Source organism: Emys orbicularis, chromosome 8, assembly GCF_028017835.1.
Source record: "Emys orbicularis isolate rEmyOrb1 chromosome 8, rEmyOrb1.hap1, whole genome shotgun sequence".
Taxonomy (NCBI): domain Eukaryota; kingdom Metazoa; phylum Chordata; order Testudines; family Emydidae; genus Emys; species Emys orbicularis.
In genome coordinates, this window is record NC_088690.1 from 24,132,626 (window position 1) to 24,146,605 (window position 13,980).

A 13,980-nucleotide genomic window follows, 5' to 3' on the forward strand; every position below is an offset into this window, starting at 1 on the left:
GAGCTGCAGGGTCTTCCTTGTAAAAGTGGAGGTCTAGGGCCAGCACTAAAGAAGTATCCTCCTAGAGAGGCTGTGTAAAGGTCAGAGGCCTAGCACGGCCAGAGGATCGATGGCAGCTGGTGGTAGCAGTGGGACGCTGTCTGCAATGATAGTATTTTGCAAAAAGCGACCACAACAGTAAAAACAAGCTTAGTCAAAACCTACGGTACAGAGAAAGTGGTTTATGTTCTGAGTAGACAGAAGGAAAGGACAGATAAGGAAAAATGACATATAATCAACTCCTTAAGAGGCAGACAACGGAGCTGTGCAAAGGGAGAGTTAAACTGTAAAAGTGAACCAAGGCACAAATGTTTGACCTACTACATGAGGACGACCAGGCAAAGAATTAAAGTCCAGACCCGGACAAGGTTCCCAGAGGATCGGGCTGGGGGGATAAAGACAGAGTCAAATCAGGACAATCACAGTATCTGCAGAAGCCGAAACAATCGCAGGATGTCCTCAAGGCGGAGTTCCCCAACCTAACAGCTAGAGTGGCAAAAATTGCAGCTGGAAAAAAGAGGAACAGGAATTGGAGCTGGAATGTCAGAAGGAAAAGACAAAACTGAGTGAGCCAAACATGAGAAACAGCAGTGAAAGCAATTTGGAAACTGAGAACCTAAGGAGCAAGAGATCACATGCGAATGGTAAGCTGGGAGAAACCATGGGATGCCAAGATCACAGGAAACACAGATGCTAACTTATTGCCCCAGTTTAAAGGGGGGTATTGATGTCTACCCCACTGCCTTTCAGAAAGCTTGCAATTTAAATCAGGTTCTCCCTGTGGATAGGTTCCAAGGTCTCACTCCCTTTCTGAGGACCAAAGTATAGAGGTGTGTATAATCAAATGGATGGAACTGATTCAGGGAGTGAGCTTTTTGAAAAAGCCTTATTGCTTAAATTTGAACTGATGCCTGAGGCTTACAGCAGACGGTTTTGGGGCATGCAAAAGAATATGGGGGTGCCATATATGGAGGTTGCAACCCAGATGGGGGAGCACCTCTGCAAATGGGGAAAAGGTGCAGGAGTTACTATCCTGGATGCTTGTCTGATCGGTGGGGTTAGAACAACTTTGGAGGTGTGCCCCATAATCTTAAAACACGGCTAATGCTCCAGAACCCAAGGGTTACACTGTGCAGCCCGACTGGTGGATGTGTGGATAGTAGGCCTGGTTCAGATAAGAAAACCCAAAATGGGACAGGCCCAAGTTGAGGTCCCATAAGGGGGTTTCTCAGAAATGGGATTTGGGTAAACCCAAAGTGAAGGTATTGGCCAACTCAAGCAAACCACCAATGAGAGATCCCCAAGGACCCAAGACATTATGTCTGTAATAGGCCTGGGCATAAGTGGGCAGAGTCCTCAGGCACAGTTTCCAGGGTCTGGCCATGGCCGGAAAGGGTTAACCTAGTGAAAAAAACAACTGGAGGGAATGTCAGCTCCTCAAGTCTTTGGTACTAATGGCATAATGGAGGATCCAGAGGGAGAGGGCCTCCCAACTAGCTCCTCTAGGAGATACAATGTTTAGACTGCTGAGTTTAACCCTTAGGCTCTGGTGTACCAAATTCACAGGGTTTCCTCAGGTCAAGTAGTGGGTGTGGGCAGGAGGCTTAGGGGGTTGAGGGCATAGAGGTGAATGGACAAAGGTCCAGGACTTGTGAGACATGAGTGCTGAGGTAATTCTGGTTCTCCCTGACATAGCTGACCCCAATAAGTTTGTACCCAATGAGTATCTAACCCTGAGTGGGTGTTTGGATTCCCAATTAAGGTGCCTGTCCCAAAGATATACTTGAAATGGGGTACCAAGAAGGGGCACAAAGAGGTTGGGGTGTATGACCAGTTGTCTATGGAAGTGCTGATGGGAAATGATTTGGATGACTAGCCTGGCAGAGACCGAAGCGCCTTGATTCTTTCCGGGAGCCAGAGAACATCACCTCGTCCTTACCTAGGGTCACAGACCAGCATGCATGGGGCTAGAAAGCTGCTGCTTTTGGCTTGGGAGAGTGCACTCCCTGGGGCAGAGCTGGACAGAGCTGGGACTGAGAGTCCATCCAGAAGTAGGAAAACTGAGGTACAGCTTAGAAGTGCTGTGACTCAAATTCCAGCCGGTGAGGATGGACGGGTTACTCACCCTGCCCCAGCAGCAGAGTTTCAAACAGAACATCAGAGTGAGTCCTCTTCAGAGAAGCTAAGAATGATAGCTAGCTCTGGCAGTATAAACCTCGTACAAAAGTCTGCAGGAAAGATTCCTGTGGGAGAAGGGATACCTTTACAGGGATTGGGTTCCCTCCATGGAAACTGAATTTTGGGGGATAAGGATGGAGTTGCAGGTCTTCCTGGGAGTAGCGGAGCCGCAGGACTCTCCCTTGTACAAACTGGAGGGCCTAGCACTGCATAGGTATACTGCCAGAGACTGTGTAAAGGTAAAAGGCCTTGTGGATCCATGAAAGCGGGAATTTCATTTTAAAAATGATTGTAACAGAAAGCAAAAGAAGTCCCCCCCAAAAAATCAGTGGGTGCCTGACAACCTTGTTACCTTGAAATGCCTCATCTCTCCCTCTGAAAAAAGGATCTGGGATATAAATTACTCTTAGCCCCAAGAGAGGCTCCCATTCTTCATTTATGGCATGTAGCAATTCAAGCTATTTCCAGAGGAGTGCATGGCTACCAGTATACTGCTAATGAACCTGCACCAGTCTGCATTAGGCATTTGACATAAGCCAAAATGCATGCAACAATATGTTCCTCTGCAGAGGTGGAAAGAGTGCCCAGATTATTTCCACGTGTTCTAATGCTCTCTTTTTGGATCCCTTCTCACCATCTTTCCTTGGACAATACTCACGGAAGTAAAAATTTAATTGATCATCAATAGAACATGAAAGACGTCAACAGGAGTTTAGCCGAAGTGAGGGCAGCGGGATTAGGCCTCTCTAGATTTTGCCACTCTACAAAAGGTGCGAGTCTTGGTCATATGCAATTGTGTGGGAGGCTGATCATATGAGGTGTTTTCTTACTTTACAAGCCACTCTTACATCTCCTCCTTGTTCCACTGTATTTAAGTGTTAATCCAGCAGGATAGGGATGTCAGTTTTTGATACATACTTCGTATAGGTTTTAGGTGCTTTCTCTTCCAGAAAGTTAGACTGTGCTGACTCCTGAATTGGAGCAAATGACATTTTGGAATAAGATTTAGGACACAGTTGCTGGTAAACTGGGAAGGAGCTCAGGATCAGAAAACAGGGAAGACTTCTGGGTCCAGGTTCTTTTCTTTGGTTAATCTAGAGGAATGGGGGGGGGGGGGGGCTGCTGTTGCCTTTCCCCCTCATCTGAGTCTCCAGCCCTGGTTGTGTTGTAATGTCTGTCAGATGCAGATCAATATCTCAATGTGCTGTAATTTCTTCCAGTTTATTTTATGCTATTACATACTGAATGTGAGTATCATCAGGGCCAGATTTTCACAACTAAATGTGCAAAAATGTATGTCATTACTGCATTTGCACATGTACGATGAAAAATTGTTCCAGCAAATGGCCAGCCACACCCATAACTATTTGAATGCACAATTACCTGATTCACAAGTGCATCTCAGTAATTACATGTACAAGCCTGGTGCACAAATGTGAATGCACAATTTTGAATATCTGGGCCTCACTTACTTGCCCAGCATCAGACAGTAAGTAGCTAGCAGAACTGGGAATGAAACCCTAAAATCTTGACACCTCATCTATGCCTTGTCTAGCTATTCTAACGACAAGTGAGTTAGACTAAGAATGCCTGATGTTGCCTGTCCTCGGTCCTACTCACTAAGCTGTAGCAGTAGGGATTCTTTGTGAAAATTAGACTTTAGACATCATAAAAGATAAATGGTGCATGAACGTCTGATGCAGAATGGTTATAATCATCATTTGTATCCTATTACTCCATAATACATGCTGATAATGTTTAATTTTCCAAAATGATTACATTTCCAGTTCATAGGAGTCTTCTTCTTAGCGTATGCACAACGTACCTCAGGCGGCATATGACCAGATTCATCACCGAACTTGGACCGCTGGTTGGATCATTAGCTTCCCCGGCTCAGGCCGGGTACTGACGGGGAGTGCGTGTTGAGCACTGATCAACGTCCCCCTTCATAGGAGTGAAAACATGAAAGCGACTACATGCTTTTACCCATTTTTTCCCCCAATCATTTTTAATGCAGTGACTGGTTTGAGAATAAAATCTCAAAAACCAAAAGTTTCAAACCAACCAACTTATTTTTCTTATCTGTAATTTTTATCTCTCTACATTTCAGACTCCGTTCCTTGCATTACATGATAAGAATAGCCAGTTCTTGCTATCATTCTCTTGCATGGCATAAGCACATATGTGTACTACTAGTTGGCATTCCTCTGCATCTTCCTTTTCTTTTTTTCAGAGATCTTGCCTCTCTGGGTAGGAATCTTCTCAAAAGGAAACTTGGTGAGAAGAAATAGAACAAGCCAAATTCTGCCCTTACTTAAACCTATGGCACAAGCATGACTAAAAGCAGTGCAAAACAATTACACAGAGAATGACTAATTAATCCTTCCCATAGAACTACACAATGAAAACTCAAGTTTATTTAAATTAAAGTTAGTACAATTATATCCTCTTATAAGAACACTAGAAACCATTAGAAAAGATTCAGAGAAGGGCAACTAAAATGATTAGGGGTTTGGAATGGGTCCCATATGAGGAGAGATTAAAGAGGCTAGGAGTTTTCAGCTTGGAAAAGAGGAGACTAAGGGGGCGGGGGATATGATAGAGGTATATAAAATCATGAGTGGTGTGGAGAAAGTGAATAAGGAAAAGTTATTTACTTGTTCCCATAATATAAAGAACTAGGGGCCATCAAATGAAAGTAATGGGCAGCAGGTTTAAAAGGAAGTTCTTCTTCACACAGCGCACAGTCAACCTGTGGAACTCCTTGCCTGAGGAGGTTGTGAAGGCTAGGACTATAACAGGATTTAAAAGAGAACTAGATAAATTCATGGAGGTTAAGTCCATTAATGGCTATTAGCCAGGATGGGTAAGGAATGGTGTCCCTAGCCTCTGTTTATCAGAGGGTGGAGATGGATGGCAGGAGAGAGATCCCTTGAACATTACCTGTTAGGTTCACTCCCTCTGGGGCACCTGGCATTGGCCACTGTCGGCAGACAGGATACTGGGCTGGATGGACCTTTATCGTCCCTGTACTTTTCTTAGGGGGCCTGATTTTTTAAAGTTTGCAAATGCCATTTCATATGCACTGACGTGCACAACTGTATGCCAAGTTTTGTCTCTGGTTACCATTATTTGTTACAATATACAAATTGTGTACTGGCTATTTGAATATGTAAATAAATCTGCTTGTGCACTCTCAGTGATTGTACATGCAAATTAGGAATGCAATTGCACGTGCACTTTTATCCACAGTTGTGCACAATTTTGAAAATCAGGCTCTGAAAACCATGGACCAATCTTAAAGGGTAAAAAAAAAAAAAAAAAGACCTACTATTAGATAATTACCATTTCAATATATTTTTATAAGTAGGCAGAGTTCTTTAAAAACAGAATTACCACCATACAGGCAGATAATGGCTCCCTGGAGATGTGTGGACTTTTAAGTCTATTGTTCTTTTAACAGATGTTCTTAAAAATGAGGGCAACTGTATTAAAATTACTGTCTCTATAACACATACAAACTGCATGAATATGAGCACTAGCCTTTCTGAATAGTCCATGTGCAGCACATTGTCTGTTACAATGAACAATGCACCCGCTCTGAATGGTTGTGCTTGAACCACTAGGCATGTAGTTACAAGTGGAGCTTGTAACATTATGTTAATTAGTTCTAATATTTTAATAGGCAGCCATATTAGAACACACTCTACATTTATTTTGCCTTCATCTTTGAAACCATTGCCATTTATTGTAGGATGTTCTGTGCAGTCTTACACTAATAGCAGCTCTATGTGGCTAACAGTGAATATATTCACAAAATGATAACATAGGCCGATTTGAATTTAAACATTTGCTTGATCAAATAAAACCTTTAGAGTAATGGTCAGAATTGACCCTTTATTCCAAGATTTTCCATTCACTAAACACTAACAAAAAACAGTCTTCAATCTACCTTTTCTTTTCCCTTTTATAAAAATTCATCCAGAACCAGATGCCTGAATTTAAACAGAACTGTGTGTTTTTAGAAATGAGACATGGCTTGTGAAAGTTGCCATTCTCTGGCTAGGCAGCCCCCCTGAGAGCGTAACTGCTGTTTCAGACAAAGTTGTATGGCGTAGTTAGCCATTCAACTTTCAACCAGGCTCAGTTACTGGGGCATATGAATATTAAAAGTTAAATACTCCAACATCACTTAAGTTTTCTTTCCGAACAGGAACATATTAGCATTTTATAACAGAAACAACTACCAAGTTACCAATATCATGACGTTTAGGAAATAATGTCATTATACATAAAGTCTTAAAACGCTCATGAATGGTGCACTCAATACTAATAGGGGCCCTTTCAATGTATACACTGCACACATACCTCACATAGAAGGATCCACATTACCTCATTCCAAGTTCACTGTGTGAGCTATAATCTTACACAAAGTCAGCTGCTCTTTTAACAGCAGATGCTGTGTTACTTATTTAAGCATTCATTGCTGGGTGATGATCTATCTTCTTTTTGACATCAAAGTAGATGCACTACATCTATTTTATAATAATCAGGTGTTCTTGGAAGCAAAACACTTTACAGATTACATTAGTGTCTGCTTAGTGCAACATAGGGCTTGTCTGAACAGTTTTTGTACTGTTATATCAGTTTAAAAACTGACATATTTAAAGCAATACACTGCCCTAGTATTGTTGCAGTATAAAGGCGCTTATATATAGTTTATTCTCAAAAGTTTATGGGATTCTAAACTGATATAGTAAGAGCACTTTAAAAAAAACAAAACAAAACAAAACAAAAAACTGTACGTGGACCAGCCCAAAGTTGCATGGAATTGGTAAAGAGAAAATTACACCCACACACACCCGCCCATGTTGGCTGTTTCTACAATATGGAACGAATGGAAAGCTAAAGAAATCCTGTTCAAGAGAGCTGCTTGCAAATCCAGCCCAGTTCTGTTCCCTTTGTGAGATTTCTGCTGTTGACTTTAGTGGGAGCGAGATCAGACACACGGTGAGATCAAAAATGGACTGAAAATGCAAAACTGGGAACCAAATTCAGATGTTAGACAGACCCAAAATGTGGGAATTTGTCAGATCTGAGGTTCTGGTTCAGGCTTGTGACTGCTATTATCTAGGCATGAAGAAAGTCTTTCTCCGAGTTGCCATAACCACTTCTGACAGCTTCTCCAAACTTTGTACACAAATGACATGAAAAGCCCAATCCTGCTCTCACTGAAGTCTAATGGCAAAACTCTGTTTAGATGAACGAATTAATGTTAGCAGATTGAGATGTGGCCTGAGTAAAGATACACTTCTCAGAGACAAGACTTGCAGTGGAAGAAACCGCCAGAGAACAGACCAACAGGTTAAATCTAGAGTGGGGAAGGAGATTTTAAGAACAGTTATTCTTTTATGCAACAATTAAAAGGTATTTTTAAATGAGCTACAAAAAGATGAGATAAGATAGAAACAAACAAACAAAAAAAAGACAACTTGTTTTCCTATCAGTGAACCAGACAATTCCTTCCCATCTTCAGAAATAAAACATGCTTCATGATCTTAAAGCGCACTTAACAAAAAAGTCACAGAAAGTTAGCATTTTATAGCCCCAGTCTCAATGACATTAAGCAATAAAATCATATTAAAATCATATAAAAAAGAGACTTCTGGCTGAAACTACTAGGACTACTTTATTAGCTTAAAAGTCTTAATATTTGCATGGGATACCTAAAGATCAAGTTCTACTTTAACCTCCAACTTCTCCCTACAAATTGACAGATTATACACATGCATGCAGTATGAATATGGAGATATGGGATAAGCTTATGTTAGTGCACAGTTAAAAACAAAAACACAGAATCTCATGGGCAGGCAGGATAAAAGTATAACTTGAGTTCCTCTCTCTCCCAACAGTTGACCAAGTTTGGCACTGACTAGCAGCACTTCTCAGGTTTAAAGTACTGAAACTAGCAAGAGAATTTTCTAGAAATCAGTAGCAGAAATAAATGCAGCAAAATAGGCTCTTCAGCTTTATAACTGTCCGCTGAATCTGCCACCATATATTTTCCATTGGAAATGCCCTGCCTTCAAAGGTATTTTTAAGAAACAGAACTTCTTTAGTCGCATATGATAAATGTCCCAAAGAAAAATTGTAATTAGAGTGGGTTATGTCAGCACCCAAGTAATTTCCATCTTTGTTTGCAAGATCAGGGGGGATCTCTCTCAGAGCATATGCAATATGTCCAGGCATTTGATGGCATCATCATCAGCCAGATGGAGAGCTGGTAGCCCTACATCGAAATAAGAATTGTCATCAAGGATATGCGACAATCTGAAGTTGACCACAGCTGCATCGCGGCACATTTGAAAACATCATGTATACAGATTGGCCGCACAGTTGCCCTGTCCTATTTGAAACCAGTTCAGAGATGCCTTGGCAGAGGTACCTTGGCAGATCAAAACCTGGGGGACAGATGGTTGGGTCAGTGACGAGCGAGTGATTAACAACTGTCATTGCCAACCACTAGTTGGGCCAAGCAGTTGACCATAAAAGGCATCTAGAAGACAGGTGAGCTGGTGGGTGGCACAGAGCCTGGCTGCTGTTCTCATGGATCTGGGACAGCAGCATGACAGAGGCCTTCTAATGGTGAATATGGCAAGGTACTACATTACTAAGTGTTGGCAGCCACGGAGGCAATGGAGTTGCATGCAAAGTCCTAGTAACAATACACATTGCTTTGTTAAGCTCTATATCAACCAGCCTCGTGTGGGACCAGTGACACCATACAGGAGGGCAGTACTCTGCTGTTGAATAGCAGAGGGCAAAGGCTGATGTTCTAAGTGCCCAGGCGCTCACACCCCAGGTTCAGCCAGCCAGCCAATTTTCTGAGCAGGTTGTTCCAAGTGCTGAATTTGGCTGACGTCTTCCTCAAGTGGTTGAGGTACATTAATGACCTATTCAATGTCACACCGAGGTGAACTGGGAGACAGATCAGCCTATAGCCCCAACCAAATGTAGCAAAGCACTTAAGCAACTTAAAGTTATGCATGTACTTAAGTGCTTGGAAGGATTGGAATTTATAAGAGTAAGATATAGGATGCCCTATGGGATATAAACTAAAGAATATTTTAGTTTTAATTGAAGTTACTGCTAATAAAGGACCCAATCCTGGGTGCCAGCGTACTTAGCACTTTTCAGGAAACACTCAGCACCTCGCAGGATTGGGCCCTAAGTGATTGATCATGCAACCCAGACTCAGACTGGTTTTATTGAGGTCAGAGCGGGGCTACTCAGATCAGTAACAGCTGCAAGACTGGGCCGCAAATACAGTACTTAAGTAAATGAGAGATCAGTAGCTCACTACCCCAGTCTGACCTCTTGGGATTTTGAGAAGGTTGCACATTAAAATAAAGTTTGGTAGCCTCAAGTGAGAATTTGTCTTCATTACTAAACCATCACAATGCAGTCTCAGCTCTGAAGAGCCTCTGGGTTGGGATAGCAAAGGGCTTTGCCAGTTTGGGTTGGCAGTGTGGTGAGGGGAAGCTTCCACATTGCCTGTGTATGCTAGGCTTTCCTTCCTGAGCATTACATTAACCCACTGTCTTTAAAAAGGAGAGGAAAAGCAAAAACTCATTCTGGACAGACATTAAATATTGCAAAGGGTTCAGTAATCTATTCAGATCTTTTAAAAAAATCACTATTAGCTAGCAAATTTACAGGCATCCTATTTTACCAACATAATTGGTTTCTGTATATATATATATATTTTTAAAACTTCAATTAACAAGCAGGATTTTCTTGGCTCTTACACTGGAATATGAGATATTAACACCCCAGGGTGACATGTGTCCATGTGTTATTGCATGATAACATTTCCATCATCTATGCCTTAGCTAACAGACTTCACGCTTCCTTTCTAACTCTGCTAAAATGACTGTTCTGTTAAGATAGCAGTCCCTTGTTAAAAAGCAGATCTCCAGGGAGTTTCTCTGATTAAAATATAAATAAAATGTGTGAGGGTTTACAATTTATGTTCCAGTAATCTGTGTCTTCCAACATCACATGCACTGTAATCCCTTTCCTCCTGTATCATATGTCCTGTAATCCTCCTCATTTTCCTAAATCACATGCCCTCAAATCCTCCTCCATTTTGAATCTCAAACTCTTCTCCTCCACATATATAATATAATCCTGCTGTGCAATATGTGCTGGAGGCCTGCTTGTAGGAGCAGGATTTTATAATTGTACTATGAGAATTAATGTATGATTTGATTTTATCTTGTCAGCCACCCTTTTTGAATATCAGAAAGGAATGACAGACCAGAACAATCCTTATGACTGATTATGGTCACCCTTTTGTTTTAGGTTTCAGAGTAGCAGCCGTGCTAGTCTGTATCTGCAAAAAGAACAGGAGTACTTGTGGCACCTTAGAGACTAACATTTATTTGAGCATAAGCTTTCGTGGGCTACATCCGAAGAAGTGGGCTGTAGCCCACGAAAGCTTATGCTCAAATAAATTTGTTAGTCTCTAAGGTTCCACAAGTACTCCTGTTCCTTTTGTTTTAGGATAAGTTATAATGTCTACTGTGGTTTCCTATATGTATTACAAATTAGGCATGCTAGTTAAATATACATTTCTTTGTTTTAAGGTTTAGAAAGTAAGAGACAGGATCTTATATTGTGTCTATGTTAAGGAGATTAGAGGAATGTTGAAGGCCTGGGCCCCAATATAAATTGTTTTGATTATAAGATTTAGGAAGGCTTAATTTACAATGCCTTTTTTTGCTCAACATAAAAACTGCTGTATACCTTTAACTGTCAAAGACTGTTTGTGTTAATGAGGAATGTATGTATCAGGAAAAGATAAGGTGTGAAGGCCATTGTTATAGCCAGATGGTCAAGGAAGGAGGAGTGAAGAGACTTAAGGACACCATCAATGCGCATCCATAATGAAGGAAGGGTAGATTGACAACCCTGAGGTAAGGCTGGCACCCCTAAGGACAAAACGAATTAACTGAATCGAAATCAGGACAGGATGACCCTCTCAGAGGTGTATTGGAATGTTTACATCAGAAGATAACAGAGACTGACACAGCAAAATCCATAGACTTCAACAGAGGAAAAAAAGACTAAGAACAGGGTGCTTTGCCATGGGGTTTGGGTTTGTCTTGCCACACTCCAGGAGCATCGGATTGCGACCGACAGAGCCCGGCTCCCCTCTGCGACCAATCTGGCTGGCCACTAGATTGATCCAGACTCTGGACTGGTAACTATAAACATCAACTGGCAGGACTCTGTGTGTGTGTGTGCATGTGTATGACTGAAAAGCATATGCTAACTGCTGTATTCTCAGTAAATGCGGCGTTTTTGCCTTCTCCTCTATAAAAGAGCCGTGTGCTTTGTATAGCATAACATGCACCTGCATGATGGATTTTCATTTTGCTCAACCTTATAGGTAACTGGTAATAAAAGTATGTTATGTATCTAGTATTCATAGTCCTCCTGGTTATACGGGCTGTAATTTAATATCTGTTGTGGTGCTATTCATAAACCATTCAAACTGTACTTTTCAGCTTTAGAATACCACTTGATTGAATTACTATTTTGCATTCAATTTGGTGTTTTTTTATTCTGAGTGGAAATCACTCATAAGCATTTTTCAGCACACTCAAGATAATGTGAAGTTTACGGTAGGAGTAGTGCTTTACAGAAGGTATATCAAAAGTTCTTATAACCGGAGAGGAGTATTTGGAATCAAAGCCTTATAAAAAGTAGTTTTTAAAAACAGTACTAAACTAAGCCCTTGAAAATCAACACATCATCTTCCATGGGAATTCAGTCCCTCTGTACCAGCTAGCTGCCATAATATAGCTGACTACCAAGCCTAGACACTTTTAGTACATGTCCCAGACCTGAAGAAAAGCTCTGTGCAGCTTGAGAGCATGTCTCTCTCACCAACAGAAGTTGGTCCAATAAAGAGACATTACCTCACTCATCTGGTCTCTCTACCAAGCCTAGAGCATTGATTTTGCTGACTCAAACTGTTCTAGCAAGTCCATTAGGGATGCAAACACTGCAGACCAATCCAATTCCAGGGATATCCAAGCAGGATTCTAGTATTGTCTCATATGCTTAAAACAAACCTGCCTTTGAGGAACTTTGAGTTACTTCCTCTTTGATATTCTCTGTTCTGGGGCTCCTATACTGCTGTAACCATAAGATATATTAGCTGTGATACTAACTGGTTTAATTTTATCACACTAGAGTAAGCTGCCTCAGAAGTGGGATTTGTGGAAGGTCTATTATTTCAACAGAGTAAGCATGCACCACACCACCAGAGTTGTTCTTTACACCTGTAGATTTTATTCCTCAAAATGCAAAAATCACAATTTAAAAGTTAAAATATTAATTAAGAGCAATGATTGTTACAACTGATCCCGTCTGTAATAAATGTACAAACCATTCATATCAACTTAATCAGGAGTATGAACTTTAATGGCTTCCATCATAGTAATCTATGAGGAGAAGGGAGCAGGAACTATAGATTATTAAATACGACATTCCCTTCAGGCCAGATATGACAGGTGTAAAAAATATTTTAACAAGGCTAATAGCAAAGCATTAAATGAAGCAACATCCTGCCATACAGTAAAGCAGTAACACAATGGATGGGGCCTTTTTTTCAAAAAAAATTATACATTGTTAAATGGAAAAGTCCTAAATAAAATTGTATATGGCTGTAAAAAAAAAAAAAATCTTTAGTGGGAGCCCAACATAATCTACAATGAGAGTTTTACCACTGATTTCAATAAGAATAGGATGTAGCTCATTCAGTTTTGTTATTACACTTTCTTCCAGAGCAGTGAAAAATGAACCATGCACCAACAACTAGTGACAGGCAAAAGTGTTTTAAGAGTCATTACTGCCTTAAGCACACTACTAAAACTAAGAATTTTAAATTAATATGTTTGGGTATTTTTAAAACTATTTTGTCAATGAAAAGGAGAGATTAGAGAGGTATAATAATCTGAAATTAAACAACTTCCTAAAAAGCATATTTTAGGGTTGCCAACTTTCTCCTCACACACAAAACTGAACACCCTTGCCCCACCCCGTCCCTCCTCCAAAGCCTCACCCCTGCCCTGCCCCTTCTCTGAGGCTCCGCCCCTGCTCACTCCATCCCCCCTCCTTCTGTCGCTTGCTCGCCCCACCCTCACTCACTCGCTCATTTTCACCAGGCTGGGGGAGGGGGTTGGGGTGCGGGAGGGGGTAAGGACTCCAGCTGGGGGGGCAGGCTCTGGGGTGGGGCCATGGGTGAGGGGTTTGGGGTGTGGGAGGGGGCTCCGGGCTGGAGCAGTGCGTTAGGATGCGGGAGGGGGTGAGGGCTCCACCTGGGGGTGTGGGCTCTAGGGGGTGGGGCCAGGGATGAGATTTGGGATACAGGACGGGGCTCCAGGCTGTGGGGGTGGAGCCGAGGGGTTCAGAGTATGGAAGGGGGCTCCGGGCTGAGGCAGGGGGTTGGGGTGTGGGAGGGGGTACAGGCTCTGGGCTGGGTGTGTGGGTTCTGGGGTGGGGCCAGGGATGAGGGATTTGGGGTGCAGGAGGGGGCTCCGGGCTGGGGATGCAGGGGATGAGAGCTCTGGCCGGGGGTGCAGGCTCTGGGGTGAGGGGTTTGGGGTGCAGGAGGGGGCTCCGGGCTGGGACCGAGGGGTTCAGTGGGCGGGAGGGGGTTAGGGGTGCAGGATCCGGGATGCACTTACCTCA

The 13,980-nt window shown here is 42.2% G+C and overlaps 1 protein-coding gene and 1 long non-coding RNA gene across 2 annotated transcripts in view; one reads left to right on the forward strand and one right to left on the reverse strand.

The window, feature by feature from the left end:
* SLC44A5 (solute carrier family 44 member 5) overlaps positions 1–13,980 on the reverse strand; it is a 143,873-nt gene that overhangs the window by 115,487 nt on the left and 14,406 nt on the right. The window lies entirely within an intron of this gene.
* On the forward strand, positions 305–4,283 carry LOC135882995 (uncharacterized). The gene is made up of 2 exons (XR_010561600.1): positions 305–683; positions 4,005–4,283. It is a non-coding gene; the product is annotated as an uncharacterized LOC135882995 (long non-coding RNA).